We start from the raw sequence: 15,402 nt of genomic DNA, 5'->3' as shown, positions 1-15,402 counted from the left end.
CTGGGAAAAATGGAAGACATTTCGATTTTGGGGTGTAGTTACCCTTTAAACCCAAGTGTGCGCCAGAAAGAGACCTTTGTTTGGTTAAGCGGTGTTGCTGTAGCGCTCATGTGATTGTGGAGTTTGCAAAACAAATGGCCACTGGATTGATGCAAATAATCATGATATAATTCTGCCAGGCTGGCATAGGCTACTTTGCAGTTTACATTTAATTGAGAAGGTTTTGGGGGAAGCCTTTCCTTCTCTACCACAAGAAGGTTATCATTAGCCTCATCGCTAACGGCTACACAAAGTGTAGACATGCGCGCGCTCCGCACGAATGCGCACAGCAATTGGGCAGTCCTGTGCCGTTCCTGAAAGTTGCATGGAAAAACGAATCGCTGATGCATTTTGTTCAAGTCTTATGATTCACTTGGGCAAATGAATGCATTTTCTAACAAATTGAAGGGATTTAATTGATTTCCTCCTTAGTTCAATACATTTTGGAATATTGTTGAATTTCGGTTTAATGTCTGGATTCCGTTATGGCGAGCCGTATTTTCTAGGGCCCTAGTGTATGAAGTTGTCATAAGTGTCAACATAGGATATGCCCTCTCCCCCCCCCCCCACAAGAGTCAAATATAGGGCGTGGAAATGTAAGCAAGGTTTGAGCTTTTTCAGAGTGTGTCACAAAGTGGACATTTCGCTGTCTCTTATGAGTGAGCGACACATTGACTTTATATAGTGTACCAAGAATTGTCCCTTCGCTTACGGCCATACCAGCCTGAATACGCCCGATCTCGTCCGATCTCGGAAGCTAAGCAGGGTCGGGCCTGGTTAGTACTTGGATGGGAGACCGCCTGGGAATACCAGGTGCTGTAAGCTTTTTGCTCCAGTAGAGGGTTCTCTTGTGTCATGCATGGAGCAACTGCCTTTTATTTATGGCCCTAATAATATTGTGTCTTTTTATTGGACTAAATGCAGTTTGTTAGCGCTTCCCTGCCCTGATCAAATCAAATCAAATATTGGACAGTGCGTTTCCCTCAAAATGTAGGCAGTACATTCAGCATTTCTTTTTAGTCTAGGAGACTGTCAATGTGTGTAGTCCATTAGGGCCCAGTAAAATCCCTTCAATGTTTTGCCTGATTCCCCCAAAGTCCCCCTTTTCTCCGTTTACATTTCCCCGTTGACCGTTTGTCCCTGTTTCTGCAGGTTTTCAACCTCAAAAGTACACCTTTGTAATAGAAATATAACACGTTTGGATGTTCTATGTCCACGACATTGTTTAAAGCCTATCAGGAGACCACTTTTGAGGTCTGGGAAAAATGGAAGACATTTCGATTTTGGGGTGTAGTTACCCTTTAAACCCAAGTGTGCGCCAGAAAGAGACCTTTGTTTGGTTAAGCGGTGTTGCTGTAGCGCTCATGTGATTGTGGAGTTTGCAAAACAAATGGCCACTGGATTGATGCAAATAATCATGATATAATTCTGCCAGGCTGGCATAGGCTACTTTGCAGTTTACATTTAATTGAGAAGGTTTTGGGGGAAGCCTTTCCTTCTCTACCACAAGAAGGTTATCATTAGCCTCATCGCTAACGGCTACACAAAGTGTAGACATGCGCGCGCTCCGCACGAATGCGCACAGCAATTGGGCAGTCCTGTGCCGTTCCTGAAAGTTGCATGGAAAAACGAATCGCTGATGCATTTTGTTCAAGTCTTATGATTCACTTGGGCAAATGAATGCATTTTCTAACAAGTTGAAGGGATTTAATTGATTTCCTCCTTAGTTCAATACATTTTAGAATATTGTTGAATTTCGGTTTAATGTCTGGATTCCGTTATGGCGAGCCGTATTTTCTAGGGCCCTAGTGTATGAAGTTGTCATAAGTGTCAACATAGGATATGCCCTCTCCCCCCCCCCCCACAAGAGTCAAATATAGGGCGTGGAAATGTAAGCAAGGTTTGAGCTTTTTCAGAGTGTGTCACAAAGTGGACATTTCGCTGTCTCTTATGAGTGAGCGACACATTGACTTTATATAGTGTACCAAGAATTGTCCCTTCGCTTACGGCCATACTAGCCTGAATACGCCCGATCTCGTCCGATCTCGGGAGCTAAGCAGGGTCGGGCCTGGTTAGTACTTGGATGGGAGACCGCCTGGGAATACCAGGTGCTGTAAGCTTTTTGCTCCAGTAGAGGGTTCTCTTGTGTCATGCATGGAGCAACTGCCTTTTATTTATGGCCCTAATAATATTGTGTCTTTTTATTGGACTAAATGCAGTTTGTTAGCGCTTCCCTGCCCTGATCAAATCAAATCAAATATTGGACAGTGCGTTTCCCTCAAAATGTAGGCAGTACATTCAGCATTTATTTTTAGTCTAGGAGACTGTCAATGTGTGTAGTCCATTAGGGCCCAGTAAAATCCCTTCAATGTTTTGCCTGATTCCCCCAAAGTCCCCCTTTTCTCCGTTTACATTTCCCCGTTGACCGTTTGTCCCTGTTTCTGCAGGTTTTCAACCTCAAAAGTACACCTTTGTAATAGAAATATAACACGTTTGGATGTTCTATGTCCACGACATTGTTTAAAGCCTATCAGGAGACCACTTTTGAGGTCTGGGAAAAATGGAAGACATTTCGATTTTGGGGTGTAGTTACCCTTTAAACCCAAGTGTGCGCCAGAAAGAGACCTTTGTTTGGTTAAGCGGTGTTGCTGTAGCGCTCATGTGATTGTGGAGTTTGCAAAACAAATGGCCACTGGATTGATGCAAATAATCATGATATAATTCTGCCAGGCTGGCATAGGCTACTTTGCAGTTTACATTTAATTGAGAAGGTTTTGGGGGAAGCCTTTCCTTCTCTACCACAAGAAGGTTATCATTAGCCTCATCGCTAACGGCTACACAAAGTGTAGACATGCGCGCGCTCCGCACGAATGCGCACAGCAATTGGGCAGTCCTGTGCCGTTCCTGAAAGTTGCATGGAAAAACGAATCGCTGATGCATTTTGTTCAAGTCTTATGATTCACTTGGGCAAATGAATGCATTTTCTAACAAATTGAAGGGATTTAATTGATTTCCTCCTTAGTTCAATACATTTTGGAATATTGTTGAATTTCGGTTTAATGTCTGGATTCCGTGTGGGCGAGCCGTATTTTCTAGGGCCCTAGTGTATGAAGTTGTCATAAGTGTCAACATAGGATATGCCCTCTCCCCCCCCCCCCCCCCCCCCCCCCCACAAGAGTCAAATATAGGGCGTGGAAATGTAAGCAAGGTTTGAGCTTTTTCAGAGTGTGTCACAAAGTGGACATTTCGCTGTCTCTTATGAGTGAGCGACACATTGACTTTATATAGTGTACCAAGAATTGTCCCTTCGCTTACGGCCATACCAGCCTGAATACGCCCGATCTCGTCCGATCTCGGAAGCTAAGCAGGGTCGGGCCTGGTTAGTACTTGGATGGGAGACCGCCTGGGAATACCAGGTGCTGTAAGCTTTTTGCTCCAGTAGAGGGTTCTCTTGTGTCATGCATGGAGCAACTGCCTTTTATTTATGGCCCTAATAATATTGTGTCTTTTTATTGGACTAAATGCAGTTTGTTAGCGCTTCCCTGCCCTGATCAAATCAAATCAAATATTGGACAGTGCATTTCCCTCAAAATTTAGGCAGTACATTCAGCATTTCTTTTTAGTCTAGGAGACTGTCAATGTGTGTAGTCCATTAGGGCCCAGTAAAATCCCTTCAATGTTTTGCCTGATTCCCCCAAAGTCCCCCTTTTCTCCGTTTACATTTCCCCGTTGACCGTTTGTCCCTGTTTCTGCAGGTTTTCAACCTCAAAAGTACACCTTTGTAATAGAAATATAACACGTTTGGATGTTCTATGTCCACGACATTGTTTAAAGCCTATCAGGAGACCACTTTTGAGGTCTGGGAAAAATGGAAGACATTTCGATTTTGGGGTGTAGTTACCCTTTAAACCCAAGTGTGCGCCAGAAAGAGACCTTTGTTTGGTTAAGCGGTGTTGCTGTAGCGCTCATGTGATTGTGGAGTTTGCAAAACAAATGGCCACTGGATTGATGCAAATAATCATGATATAATTCTGCCAGGCTGGCATAGGCTACTTTGCAGTTTACATTTAATTGAGAAGGTTTTGGGGGAAGCCTTTCCTTCTCTACCACAAGAAGGTTATCATTAGCCTCATCGCTAACGGCTACACAAAGTGTAGACATGCGCGCGCTCCGCACGAATGCGCACAGCAATTGGGCAGTCCTGTGCCGTTCCTGAAAGTTGCATGGAAAAACGAATCGCTGATGCATTTTGTTCAAGTCTTATGATTCACTTGGGCAAATGAATGCATTTTCTAACAAATTGAAGGGATTTAATTGATTTCCTCCTTAGTTCAATACATTTTGGAATATTGTTGAATTTCGGTTTAATGTCTGGATTCCGTTATGGCGAGCCGTATTTTCTAGGGCCCTAGTGTATGAAGTTGTCATAAGTGTCAACATAGGATATGCCCTCTCCCCCCCCCCTCCCCCCCCCCACAAGAGTCAAATATAGGGCGTGGAAATGTAAGCAAGGTTTGAGCTTTTTCAGAGTGTGTCACAAAGTGGACATTTCGCTGTCTCTTATGAGTGAGCGACACATTGACTTTATATAGTGTACCAAGAATTGTCCCTTCGCTTACGGCCATACCAGCCTGAATACGCCCTTCCGGTGAGTAAAACAGGTGCAGGTAATTACGCTGTAAGTGAGTGTTTGCTCGAGAGATATTTGTTTGATATTATTAGTTTATTGACGGACAATATCTGATTTTGAATTCAAATAAGTTTAAGTTTAGTGAGTTTTTTCCCCCCCTTGCAGTTCTGCTGCTTGGGGGTGAGTTTTTGAGACTTTTCTGATTTCTTAATGACGGACAACATGGCAACGAATAATGGAACGGATAAAGACAAAGGCAATGCGCAAAGTACAAAATTTGGAGCTGAAGGTGGCTTAAAATACGGCAAGGAACGAACGGTGGCGGTGGAATTGATGGGAGAAGACAAGATAACGACGATGGAATTACTAAGATCAATTAAAGATGTGTGCGGAGAGTTGGTGGGGTGCAGAATTAAAGGAGAAAGGAAATATGAAGTCACGATGCGGGATGCAAAAGGAAAAGAGCGTTTAATGGATGGGTTCAAGATCAAGAATACGAAGGTAATGGCAAGAGACGTGATGGCAAACGAACTCATAGTCTCGTTCATGAATTTGCCAGTCTATATCGAGGACGGCGCTATACTAGACAAATTGCGGAGCTGGGGTGTAGCGGCCGTGTCTGAAATCAGAAGGAGAGTTTGGCCGGGGACGGAAATCGTAGATGGGACGAGATACTGTAAGGTAAAGTTCACCGACACCGTGCAGTCTTTGCCGTATTCCACTAAGTTTGAGACACTGGAGGGTGGTGAATATTTCAGGGTGATACATGACAAGCAGGTTAGGGTGTGCCGCTTGTGTATTCAACCTGGACATATTTTAAAGGACTGCCCTGACTTTAGATGTTTTAAGTGCGGAAACCAGGGACACTATGCGAGGGAATGTGCTGGAGCGAGAGATAGGGCAGTTTGCGCAGGATGTCGGAAGAGAACTGACGAGTGCAACTGTGGAGAGGTTGCAAATGAGGAGGAGAGCCAGGACCTCTTTATGGAAGCTGATGAAGCACCGCGAGGAGAAGAAGAGGATGGGAAAGAGAATGTGGAGGAAGGTGGAGAGATGGAGAAGATGGAGCAGAAGACGGACGAAACAGGGAGCAGCATGGGTTCAGAGATGAGAAGAGGGAGTTTCCAGGAGGAGGGAGAGATCGAGCTGGGTGGAGGCACTGGGGACGCACAGATTTTGGGGGAAAGCTCAGCCCTTGCGAGTACCTCGGGGGGTGAAGATATGGAGGGAAGTTTGATTTTGACGACAGTACCAGAGACGGAGAGAGATACGGGGAGCACAACGGATGTGGGAGGAAATAAGTTGAGTTGGTTGGACGATATGGACTTGGAGGAGATATCTGATACGGACGATGGGGAAAAGGTAGAAAGACTAAGGGAAATATACAGGAAGAGGAAAGCGACGGGGGGAGAGAAGAAGGATGGAGGAGGAAAGAAACAGGACAAAAGGTAGAGGACAATGAAGGTATACTTTTTCATTTTATTATTTTTTGAAATGGTAAATTTTGTGTCCTTGAATGTAAATGGGTTAAGGACAATGGATAAATTTCAAAATATAGTGCAAATGGAAAATGTGGATATCTTATGTCTACAAGAGACGCATTGGGACAATGATTGTGTATTGAAAGTAAAACAAATATGGAGGGATTTTATTTTTGTTAATAATGGTAGAGGGAATTCTAGTGGGGTTGCTATTTTAGTGAGAAAGGATGTGGTGGACAAAGTGGTACATGTACATGATGATAATAATGGGAGGATTTTAGTTTTAGATTTTGAGTATATGGATATGAAGTTTAGAATTATAAATGTTTATGCGCCAAATAACGAAATAGAGCGCAAGGTTTTATTTATTGAAGTGGGACGATGGAGTGTGGGAAATTGTATTGTGGTGGGGGATTTTAATGTGAAATTGGACAGATTGGATATGACAAGGGGAGCAGCTTTTAGAAATGATGTATCAAGGGGTGTTTTAAAGAAGATGATGTTTGAGAAAAAACTTATTGACATATGGAGAGATGACAATCCCGATAAACGAGAATTTTCGAGAAGGCAGGTGGTATTAGGGGAATTAAAACAAACTAGAATAGATTTGATTTTAGTTAAAGAAAGTTGTAGGGATTTTATGAAAGATGTTAAGTATGTTTTTACAACTTTTAGTGACCATGCATGTTTAAGTTTCTCGGTGGGTTTAGACAAGGAAAGAATAGGAGGTGGTACGTGGTGTATGAATGCGAGTTATTTGGGGGATGAGGATTATTGTAAACAACTTAAATCGTTAATAACATGTGAAATGGAGGATAAGCAAAAAGGAAAGGATAAGTGTTTATGGTGGGACAAGGTTAAGGAAAAAATAAAAGTGTTTAGTATAAGATATGCAAGGAAAAAGAGAGGCAGGATGAAAAGAAAAGAAAATGAGTTGAGAGCTAAATTGGATGAAGAAATGGGCAAGTGTGACAGTGAACCTAATTATAATATAGAAAAGTTTTTAGAGTTGAAAGCAAAATTGAGTAAATATGACATGGATAAGTGTAAGGGGGCTATTATAAGAAGCAGAGCAAAGTATTTTCTGGAGGGGGAGAAATGCACTTCTTTTTTTCTTGGATTAGAGAAGAGTTTTCAAAGAAGAACATATCTTAGACAGATTGAAAATGTAAAGGGTGAAGTAGTAGATGATTATGTAGAGATTTTAGAGACAGTGCAGAATTTTTATAAGGACTTATTTAAGAAAGGGGAGGTGGATGAGGGGTGTGTACAGGAGATTTTAGGTAGTGTAGAGGTGAAAATTAATATAGAGGATAAGTTGATGTGTGATGGGAAGATTACAGTAAATGAAGTTACGGATGCGATAAAGGGTTTACAGGTGAATAAGAGCCCTGGAGTAGATGGTATCATTGCAGAGTTTTATAAAATTTATGAAAGTCTTTTAGCACCTATTTTATTGGAGGTTTATCACTATATGGAGGAGAAGGATTGTGTATCAGAATCAATGGTGACAGGAATGATAACTATTTTATATAAAAACAAAGGGAGTAAGGTGAAATTGGAGAATTATAGGCCTATTAGTTTATTAAATGTGGATTACAAGATTTTAGCCAAAATCTTAGCGAATAGGATGAAGAGAGTTTTACATGATATTATTGCACCAACACAGAATTATAGTGTTCCTGGGAGAGATATAGCTGACACAATTAATACAATTAGAGACGTGATACACAAAATGAATGGGGATAAGATAGGGGGTATTGTTTTAAGCATAGATTTAAATAAGGCTTTTGATAGGGTAGAACATGATTTTATGTTTAGGGCCTTGGAAAGATTTGGTTTTGGTAATAAAATAATAAGGTGGATTAAATTATTATATAGAAATGCAAAAAGTAGGGTGAAATGTAATGGGGTTTTAACTGATTCTTTTACCCTGGAGAGATCTGTGAGACAGGGATGTCCTTTATCTGCTTTACTTTATGTTTTATCAGCTGAACCTTTAGCGGCTTTTCTTAAGAAGGATAATTTTATCAATTGTGTACAGACTCCACAGAAGGGTTCAAGTTTGATTCACCAATATGCAGATGACACAACTATAACAGTTAGAGATGAGGATAGTGTAAAAAGGGTAATAGAAGGTTTTAAAGTATATGGAAGAGCATCAGGAGCAAAAGTTAATATGGAAAAGTCTGTTGTAATGTATATTGGGAAAGTAAATGAAGGGAATTTTCCTTTTAAAGAGGTCAAAGATTATTTTAAGGTGTTAGGAGTTTTTATAGGCTTAAAAGGAAAGGAAGCTAGGGATTTGACATGGAGTGGGGTGATAAATAAAGTCAGGAAGGTTGTAAATATGTGGAAGGGGAGGTTTTTAAAATTAAAGGGGAAGGTTATTGTTATAAATTCTTTACTGATGTCAATTTTTGTACACGTCATGAATGTCTTAGATGTGCCAGAATGGGTTTTAACTGAAATGAATAAGATTTTAGTAGAATTTTTATGGGATGGGAAGGGGGTGAAAATCGCTTTTAAAACATTGATTGCAGGTTATGAGGAGGGGGGTTTGAAGTTAGTGGATCTAAAGGTGAGGAAAATAGCGATAAGAGTGAAAATGGTTCGGAAGTATTTATATGGAGAATTAGATTACGGGTGGAAAAAGTTTTTTACAGAGTATTTGCAGGAGGTTGGGAGGATCGGGGATAATGGTTTATTAATGTGTGTAAAACAAGAAATGTTGGGAAAAATACCTTTGTTTTATAAGGAAGTTTTTGAGGCTTGGGGACAGTTTTTACCACACATTTCCTATGAATGTAACATTTTGGAAAATATTTTAAACCAGCCAATCTTTTTGAATCCAAAGATCAAGTATAATAATGCAATGTTGTATTGTAAATATTTTATGAGAGCTGGGATGAGACAGATTGGTGATATTCTATATGAGGTCATTCCGGGGTTTCTACCGGTACACGCTATTTATGACAATGTTATTGAGGTAGATGATGAAATAAGCAAAACTACAGTAGAAAATATGTATAAGAGAATTTTGGGGTGTATTCCGGAGGAGTGGGTGGTTTTAATAAATACAGAGGTGGTTAAGAGAGCCAGGGGTTTACCGGATATATTTTATGAAAATAATGGAGTGAAACATGAATTGTCAGGCTTGAAAGTTAAAACAGTCTATAGTAAATGTATTTTAAAAGAGATAAAAGTTCCTGCTTCAGAGAAAGTGTGGTCGGAGGTTTTTGTAGATTTGGATGTGAAATCAATATGGAAGAATGTTAATGTAAAATGGAATTGCATAGAATGTGAAGATAATGATTTTAAAATAAAACATAATAGGATTTTTACTAATGTGGTTCTACATCAAATCAACAGAAATATTAAGAGAGAATGTGACATTTGTCATATAGGGGTGGAAAACTTTATGCACTTTTTCATTGAATGTAGTAGATTAAGAGGGTTTCATGAATTTTTAAAGGAGCTTTTAGTAAAACATTGGGGGGAGGAGATTTTTAATGAGGTGGAATGGAGGAGATTTTTTCTTTTTGGTATAAATGGGAAAAGTAAAGTTTTGAACTTTAATTTGGTTAATTATGTTTTAAGTCATGCTCGATATGCTGTAAGATTAAGAAGGAACTTGGGTCATTATGAAGGAAAATGTGTGAGTGTGGAGGTACTTTTTAAGAGTATGTTGGAGAAAAATATAGAGATAATACATAGATATGGTGGATGCAACTTTGAAAAACAATTTGTGTGGGGGAGTACATTTATTCGACTTTCATCAAATGGAAAACTTGTGTTCAATTATTAATTGGATTTAATTGTTAATTGATTGTATTTTCTTTCTGATTTTGTAAAGGGTGAATTGTTCACCCTTTAATTATGATTGAAACGATGTAAAATTGTCTGTTTCTCATAATAAAATATAAAAAAAAAAAATACGCCCGATCTCGTCCTATCTCGGAAGCTAAGCAGGGTCGGGCCTGGTTAGTACTTGGATGGGAGACCGCCTAGGAATACCAGGTGCTGTAAGCTTTTTGCTCCAGTAGAGGGTTCTCTTGTGTCATGCATGGAGCAACTGCCTTTTATTTATGGCCCTAATAATATTGTGTCTTTTTATTGGACTAAATGCAGTTTGTTAGCGCTTCCCTGCCCTGATCAAATCAAATCAAATATTGGACAGTGTGTTTCCCTCAAAATGTAGGCAGTACATTCAGCATTTCTTTTTAGTCTAGGAGACTGTCAATGTGTGTAGTCCATTAGGGCCCAGTAAAATCCCTTCAATGTTTTGCCTGATTCCCCCAAAGTCCCCCTTTTCTCCGTTTACATTTCCCCGTTGACCGTTTGTCCCTGTTTCTGCAGGTTTTCAACCTCAAAAGTACACCTTTGTAATAGAAATATAACACGTTTGGATGTTCTATGTCCACGACATTGTTTAAAGCCTATCAGGAGACCACTTTTGAGGTCTGGGAAAAATGGAAGACATTTCGATTTTGGGGTGTAGTTACCCTTTAAACCCAAGTGTGCGCCAGAAAGAGACCTTTGTTTGGTTAAGCGGTGTTGCTGTAGCGCTCATGTGATTGTGGAGTTTGCAAAACAAATGGCCACTGGATTGATGCAAATAATCATGATATAATTCTGCCAGGCTGGCATAGGCTACTTTGCAGTTTACATTTAATTGAGAAGGTTTTGGGGGAAGCCTTTCCTTCTCTACCACAAGAAGGTTATCATTAGCCTCATCGCTAACGGCTACACAAAGTGTAGACATGCGCGCGCTCCGCACGAATGCGCACAGCAATTGGGCAGTCCTGTGCCGTTCCTGAAAGTTGCATGGAAAAACGAATCGCTGATGCATTTTGTTCAAGTCTTATGATTCACTTGGGCAAATGAATGCATTTTCTAACAAATTGAAGGGATTTAATTGATTTCCTCCTTAGTTCAATACATTTTGGAATATTGTTGAATTTCGGTTTAATGTCTGGATTCCGTTATGGCGAGCCGTATTTTCTAGGGCCCTAGTGTATGAAGTTGTCATAAGTGTCAACATAGGATATGCCCTCTCCCCCCCCCCCCCCCCCCCCACAAGAGTCAAATATAGGGCGTGGAAATGTAAGCAAGGTTTGAGCTTTTTCAGAGTGTGTCACAAAGTGGACATTTCGCTGTCTCTTATGAGTGAGCGACACATTGACTTTATATAGTGTACCAAGAATTGTCCCTTCGCTTACGGCCATACCAGCCTGGGGGCGCTATTCCTGATTGGAGAAGTGACGACAGGTGCGAGTAATTGAGCTGTGAGCGAGTGTTTGCTTGAGAGTGTTTGCTCGAGAGCTATTTTTGTTTATTTTTTTGGATTTTGACATATAATTTTTTGTTTTTTTCATTTGAATAGTTTTAAGTTTGGTTAGTTTTCCCCCCCTGCAGTTTTGCTGCTTGGGGGAGGTTTTTTTCGGTTTCATTTTTTGATTTACAATGACGGACAACATGGCAACGACAAACGGAATGGACAAGGACAACGAAAATGCGCAATGGAAAGATAATGAAAATAAAGGAGGAATGAAATATGGAAAAGAATACACGGTGGCAATTGAGTTGGTGGGAGAAGAAAAGGTGACGACGATGGAATTACTGAGAGCAATTAAGGAGACGTGTGGAGAGGTGGTGGGATGCCGAATGAAAGGAGACAAGAAGTATGAAATTACGATGAGAAACGGAAAAGGTAAAGAACGTCTAATGGACGGTTTAAGGATAAAGGACACCAGGATTCTGGCGAGAGATGTGAATGTCAATGAATTGGTGGTGTCTTTTATGAATCTCCCGGTATATATAGAAGATAAAGTTATACTGGACAAGCTGAGTAGCTGGGGAGTAACGGCCGTTTCGGAGATAAGGAGGAGAGTTTGGCCTGGAACGGAGGTGGTTGACGGGACACGTTTTTGTAAAGTTAAATTTACGGAAAAAGTCCAATCATTGCCATATTCCACAAAAATTGAGACGCTGGAGGGAATTGAATACTTCAGGGTTATTCATGACAAACAGGTCAGAGTTTGTCGGTTGTGTATTCAACCAGGGCACATAGTCAAAGACTGCCCTGAATTCAAGTGCTTTAAGTGCGGTAATCAAGGCCATTACGCTAGAGAATGTATCGGAGAAAGAGATAGGGCAGTTTGCGCAGGATGTCGGAAGAGAACTGACGAGTGCAACTGTGGAGAGGTTGCAAATGAGGAGGAGAGCCAGGACCTCTTTATGGAAGCTGATGAAGCACCGCGAGGAGAAGAAGAGGATGGGAAAGAGAATGTGGAGGAAGGTGGAGAGATGGAGAAGATGGAGCAGAAGACGGACGAAACAGGGAGCAGCATGGATTCGGAAATAAGAAGATGGAGTTTTCAGGAGGAGGGGGGGAGTGGACTGGGGGGAAGCACGGGGGACTCACAGGTTTTGGGGGAAAGCACAGCACAAACAAGTACCTCGGGGGGTGAAGAAATGGAGAGGGGTTTAAGTTTAATGACAATAACAGAGACGGGTATGAACACGGGGAGCACAACGAACATACCAGAAACGGCGATGAACACGGGGAGCACAACGAATATTCCAGAAACGGCGATGAACACGGGGAGCACGGCGACTGTATTGGAGGCGGCGATGAGCGCGGGGAGCAGGACGGACGAGGGTGTAAAGAAGACAAGTTGGCTGGATGAGATGGACTTGGAGGAGATATCGGACACGGATGATGGGGAAAAGTTTGAAAGAACGACAGGAGGATACAGGAAGAGGAAAGCAGCGGGAGGGGGGGAGAGAAAGGGTGGAAGAGGAAAGAAACTGGATAAAAGGTAGAGCATAATGAAATTATATTTTATAATTTTATTATTTATTAGTATGGTCAAAATAATGTCGATAAATGCAAATGGTGTGAGAACAATAGGAAAATTTAATAGAATAGTACAAATGAAGAATTCTGAAATTTTATGTATTCAGAGACGCACTGGGATAATATGTGTGTTTTAGAGAGTACAAAAACTATGGAGGGAGTTTATTTATGTAACAATGGCAGGGGGAATTCATGTGGGGTTGCAATTTTATTAAGGAAGGATGTAGTAGAAAATGTGAAGAAGATATATAATGATAATAATGGGAGGGATTTTAGTTTTAGATTTTGAGTATATGGATATGAAGTTTAGAATTATAAATGTTTATGCGCCAAATAACGAAATAGAGCGCAAGGTTTTATTTATTGAAGTGGGACGATGGAGTGTGGGAAATTGTATTGTGGTTGGGGGATTTTAATGTGAAATTGGACAGATTGGATATGACAAGGGGAGCAGCTTTTAGAAATGATGTATCAAGGGGTGTTTTAAAGAAGATGATGTTTGAGAAAAAACTTATTGACATATGGAGAGATGACAATCCCGATAACGAGAATTTTCGAGAAGGCAGGTGGTATTAGGGGAATTGAAACAGACACGGATAGATCTGGTTTAGTAAATGAAGGGTTAAGGAATTTTATGAAAGATATTAAATATATTTTTACAACTTTTAGTGATCATGCTGGGTTAACATTTTCGGTGGGGTTAGATAAGGAAAGGAAAGGGGGGGGAATATGGTGTATGAATGCAGGGTATTTAGGTGATGAGGAATACGGGAAACAACTTAAATCTTTGATAGAACATGAAATGGAGGATAAGCAAAAAGGGAATGATAAGTGTCAGTGGTGGGAAAATGTTAAGGAAAAAATAAAAGTTTTTAGTATTAGATATGCAAGGAAGAAGAGGAGTAGGATGACAAGAGAAGAACATTTTTTAAGAACAAAACTGAATGAAGAAATGAGGAAATGTGATATTGATCCTAACTATAATATTGAAAGGTTTTTAGATTTAAAAGCACAATTGAGCAAATGTGAAATAGATAAGTGTAAGGGTGCAATTATTAGAAGTAGGGCAAAATATGTTTTAGAAGGGGAGAAATGTACATCATTTTTTCTTGGTTTAGAGAAAACTAAACAGATGAAATCATATATTAATGAGATTGAGAATGTAAAGGGTGAAGTGGTAAATGATTATGTTGAGATATTAGAAACTGTACAGAATTTTTATAAGGATTTATTTAAGAAAGGGGAGGTGGATGAGGGGTGTGTAAAAGAGATTTTAAATAGTGTGGATGTGCAAATTGGTGTTGAGGATAAGCAAATGTGTGATAGGAAGATAACAGTGGATGAAGTGAAAGATGCAATTAAGGGTTTACAAATAAATAAAAGTCCTGGAGTAGATGGACTAATTGCAGAGTTTTATAAAATGTATGAAAGTCTTTTAGCACCGATTTTATTGGAAGTATATCAATATATGGAAGATAATAATAATGTTTCAGACTCCATGGTGACAGGGCTGATATCGATTTTATATAAAAATAAGGGGAGTAAGGTGAAATTGGAGAATTATAGGCCTATTAGTTTATTAAATGTGGATTACAAGATTTTAGCCAAAATCTTAGCGAATAGGATGAAGAGAGTTTTACATGATATTATTGCACCAACACAGAATTATAGTGTTCCTGGGAGAGATATAGCTGACACAATTAATACAATTAGAGACGTGATACACAAAATGAATGGGATAAGATAGGGGGTATTGTTTTAAGCATAGATTTAAATAAGGCTTTTGATAGGGTAGAACATGATTTTATGTTTAGGGCCTTGGAAAGATTTGGTTTTGGTAATAAAATAATAAGGTGGATTAAATTATTATATAGAAATGCAAAAAGTAGGGTGAAATGTAATGGGGTTTTAACTGATTCTTTTACCCTGGAGAGATCTGTGAGACAGGGATGTCCTTTATCTGCTTTACTTTATGTTTTATCAGCTGAACCTTTAGCGGCTTTTCTTAAGAAGGATAATTTTATCAATTGTGTACAGACTCCACAGAAGGGTTCAAGTTTGATTCACCAATATGCAGACGATACCACAATAACAGTTAGAGATGAGGGAAGTGTTAAAAGGGTGATGGAGTGTTTTAAAGTATATGAGCAAGCCTCAGGAGCAAAAGTGAATATGGAGAAGTCAGTAATAATGTATGTTGGGAAGATTAATGAGGGGACTTTTCCTTTTAAAATGGTAAATGATTATTTTAAGGTGTTAGGTGTGTTTTTAGGGGTGAAGGAACAGGAAGCGAGAGATCTGACATGGAGTGGAGTTATAAACAAAGTTAGGAAGGTGGTAAATATGTGGAGGGGGAGGGCATTGAAATTAAAAGGGAAAGTAATTGTTGT

General features: G+C 39.9%; 3 non-coding genes across 3 annotated transcripts; all 3 read left to right on the top strand.

Moving 5' to 3' along the window:
• Positions 1 to 745: 745 nt before the first annotated feature.
• On the top strand, positions 746 to 864 carry LOC115147660 (5S ribosomal RNA). Its single transcript, XR_003866445.1, has one exon. It is a non-coding gene; the product is annotated as a 5S ribosomal RNA (ribosomal RNA).
• Positions 865 to 2,040: 1,176 nt separating this feature from the next.
• LOC115147702 (5S ribosomal RNA) lies at positions 2,041 to 2,159 on the top strand. The gene has a single exon (XR_003866458.1). It is a non-coding gene; the product is annotated as a 5S ribosomal RNA (ribosomal RNA).
• Positions 2,160 to 3,348: 1,189 nt separating this feature from the next.
• Positions 3,349 to 3,467, top strand: LOC115147388 (5S ribosomal RNA). Its single transcript, XR_003866321.1, has one exon. It is a non-coding gene; the product is annotated as a 5S ribosomal RNA (ribosomal RNA).
• Positions 3,468 to 15,402: the final 11,935 nt, after the last annotated feature.

The sequence above is a fragment of the Salmo trutta genome, chromosome 1 (genome assembly GCF_901001165.1).
Source record: "Salmo trutta chromosome 1, fSalTru1.1, whole genome shotgun sequence".
NCBI lineage: Eukaryota > Metazoa > Chordata > Actinopteri > Salmoniformes > Salmonidae > Salmo > Salmo trutta.
This window is presented reverse-complemented; position numbering and strand designations above follow the sequence as displayed.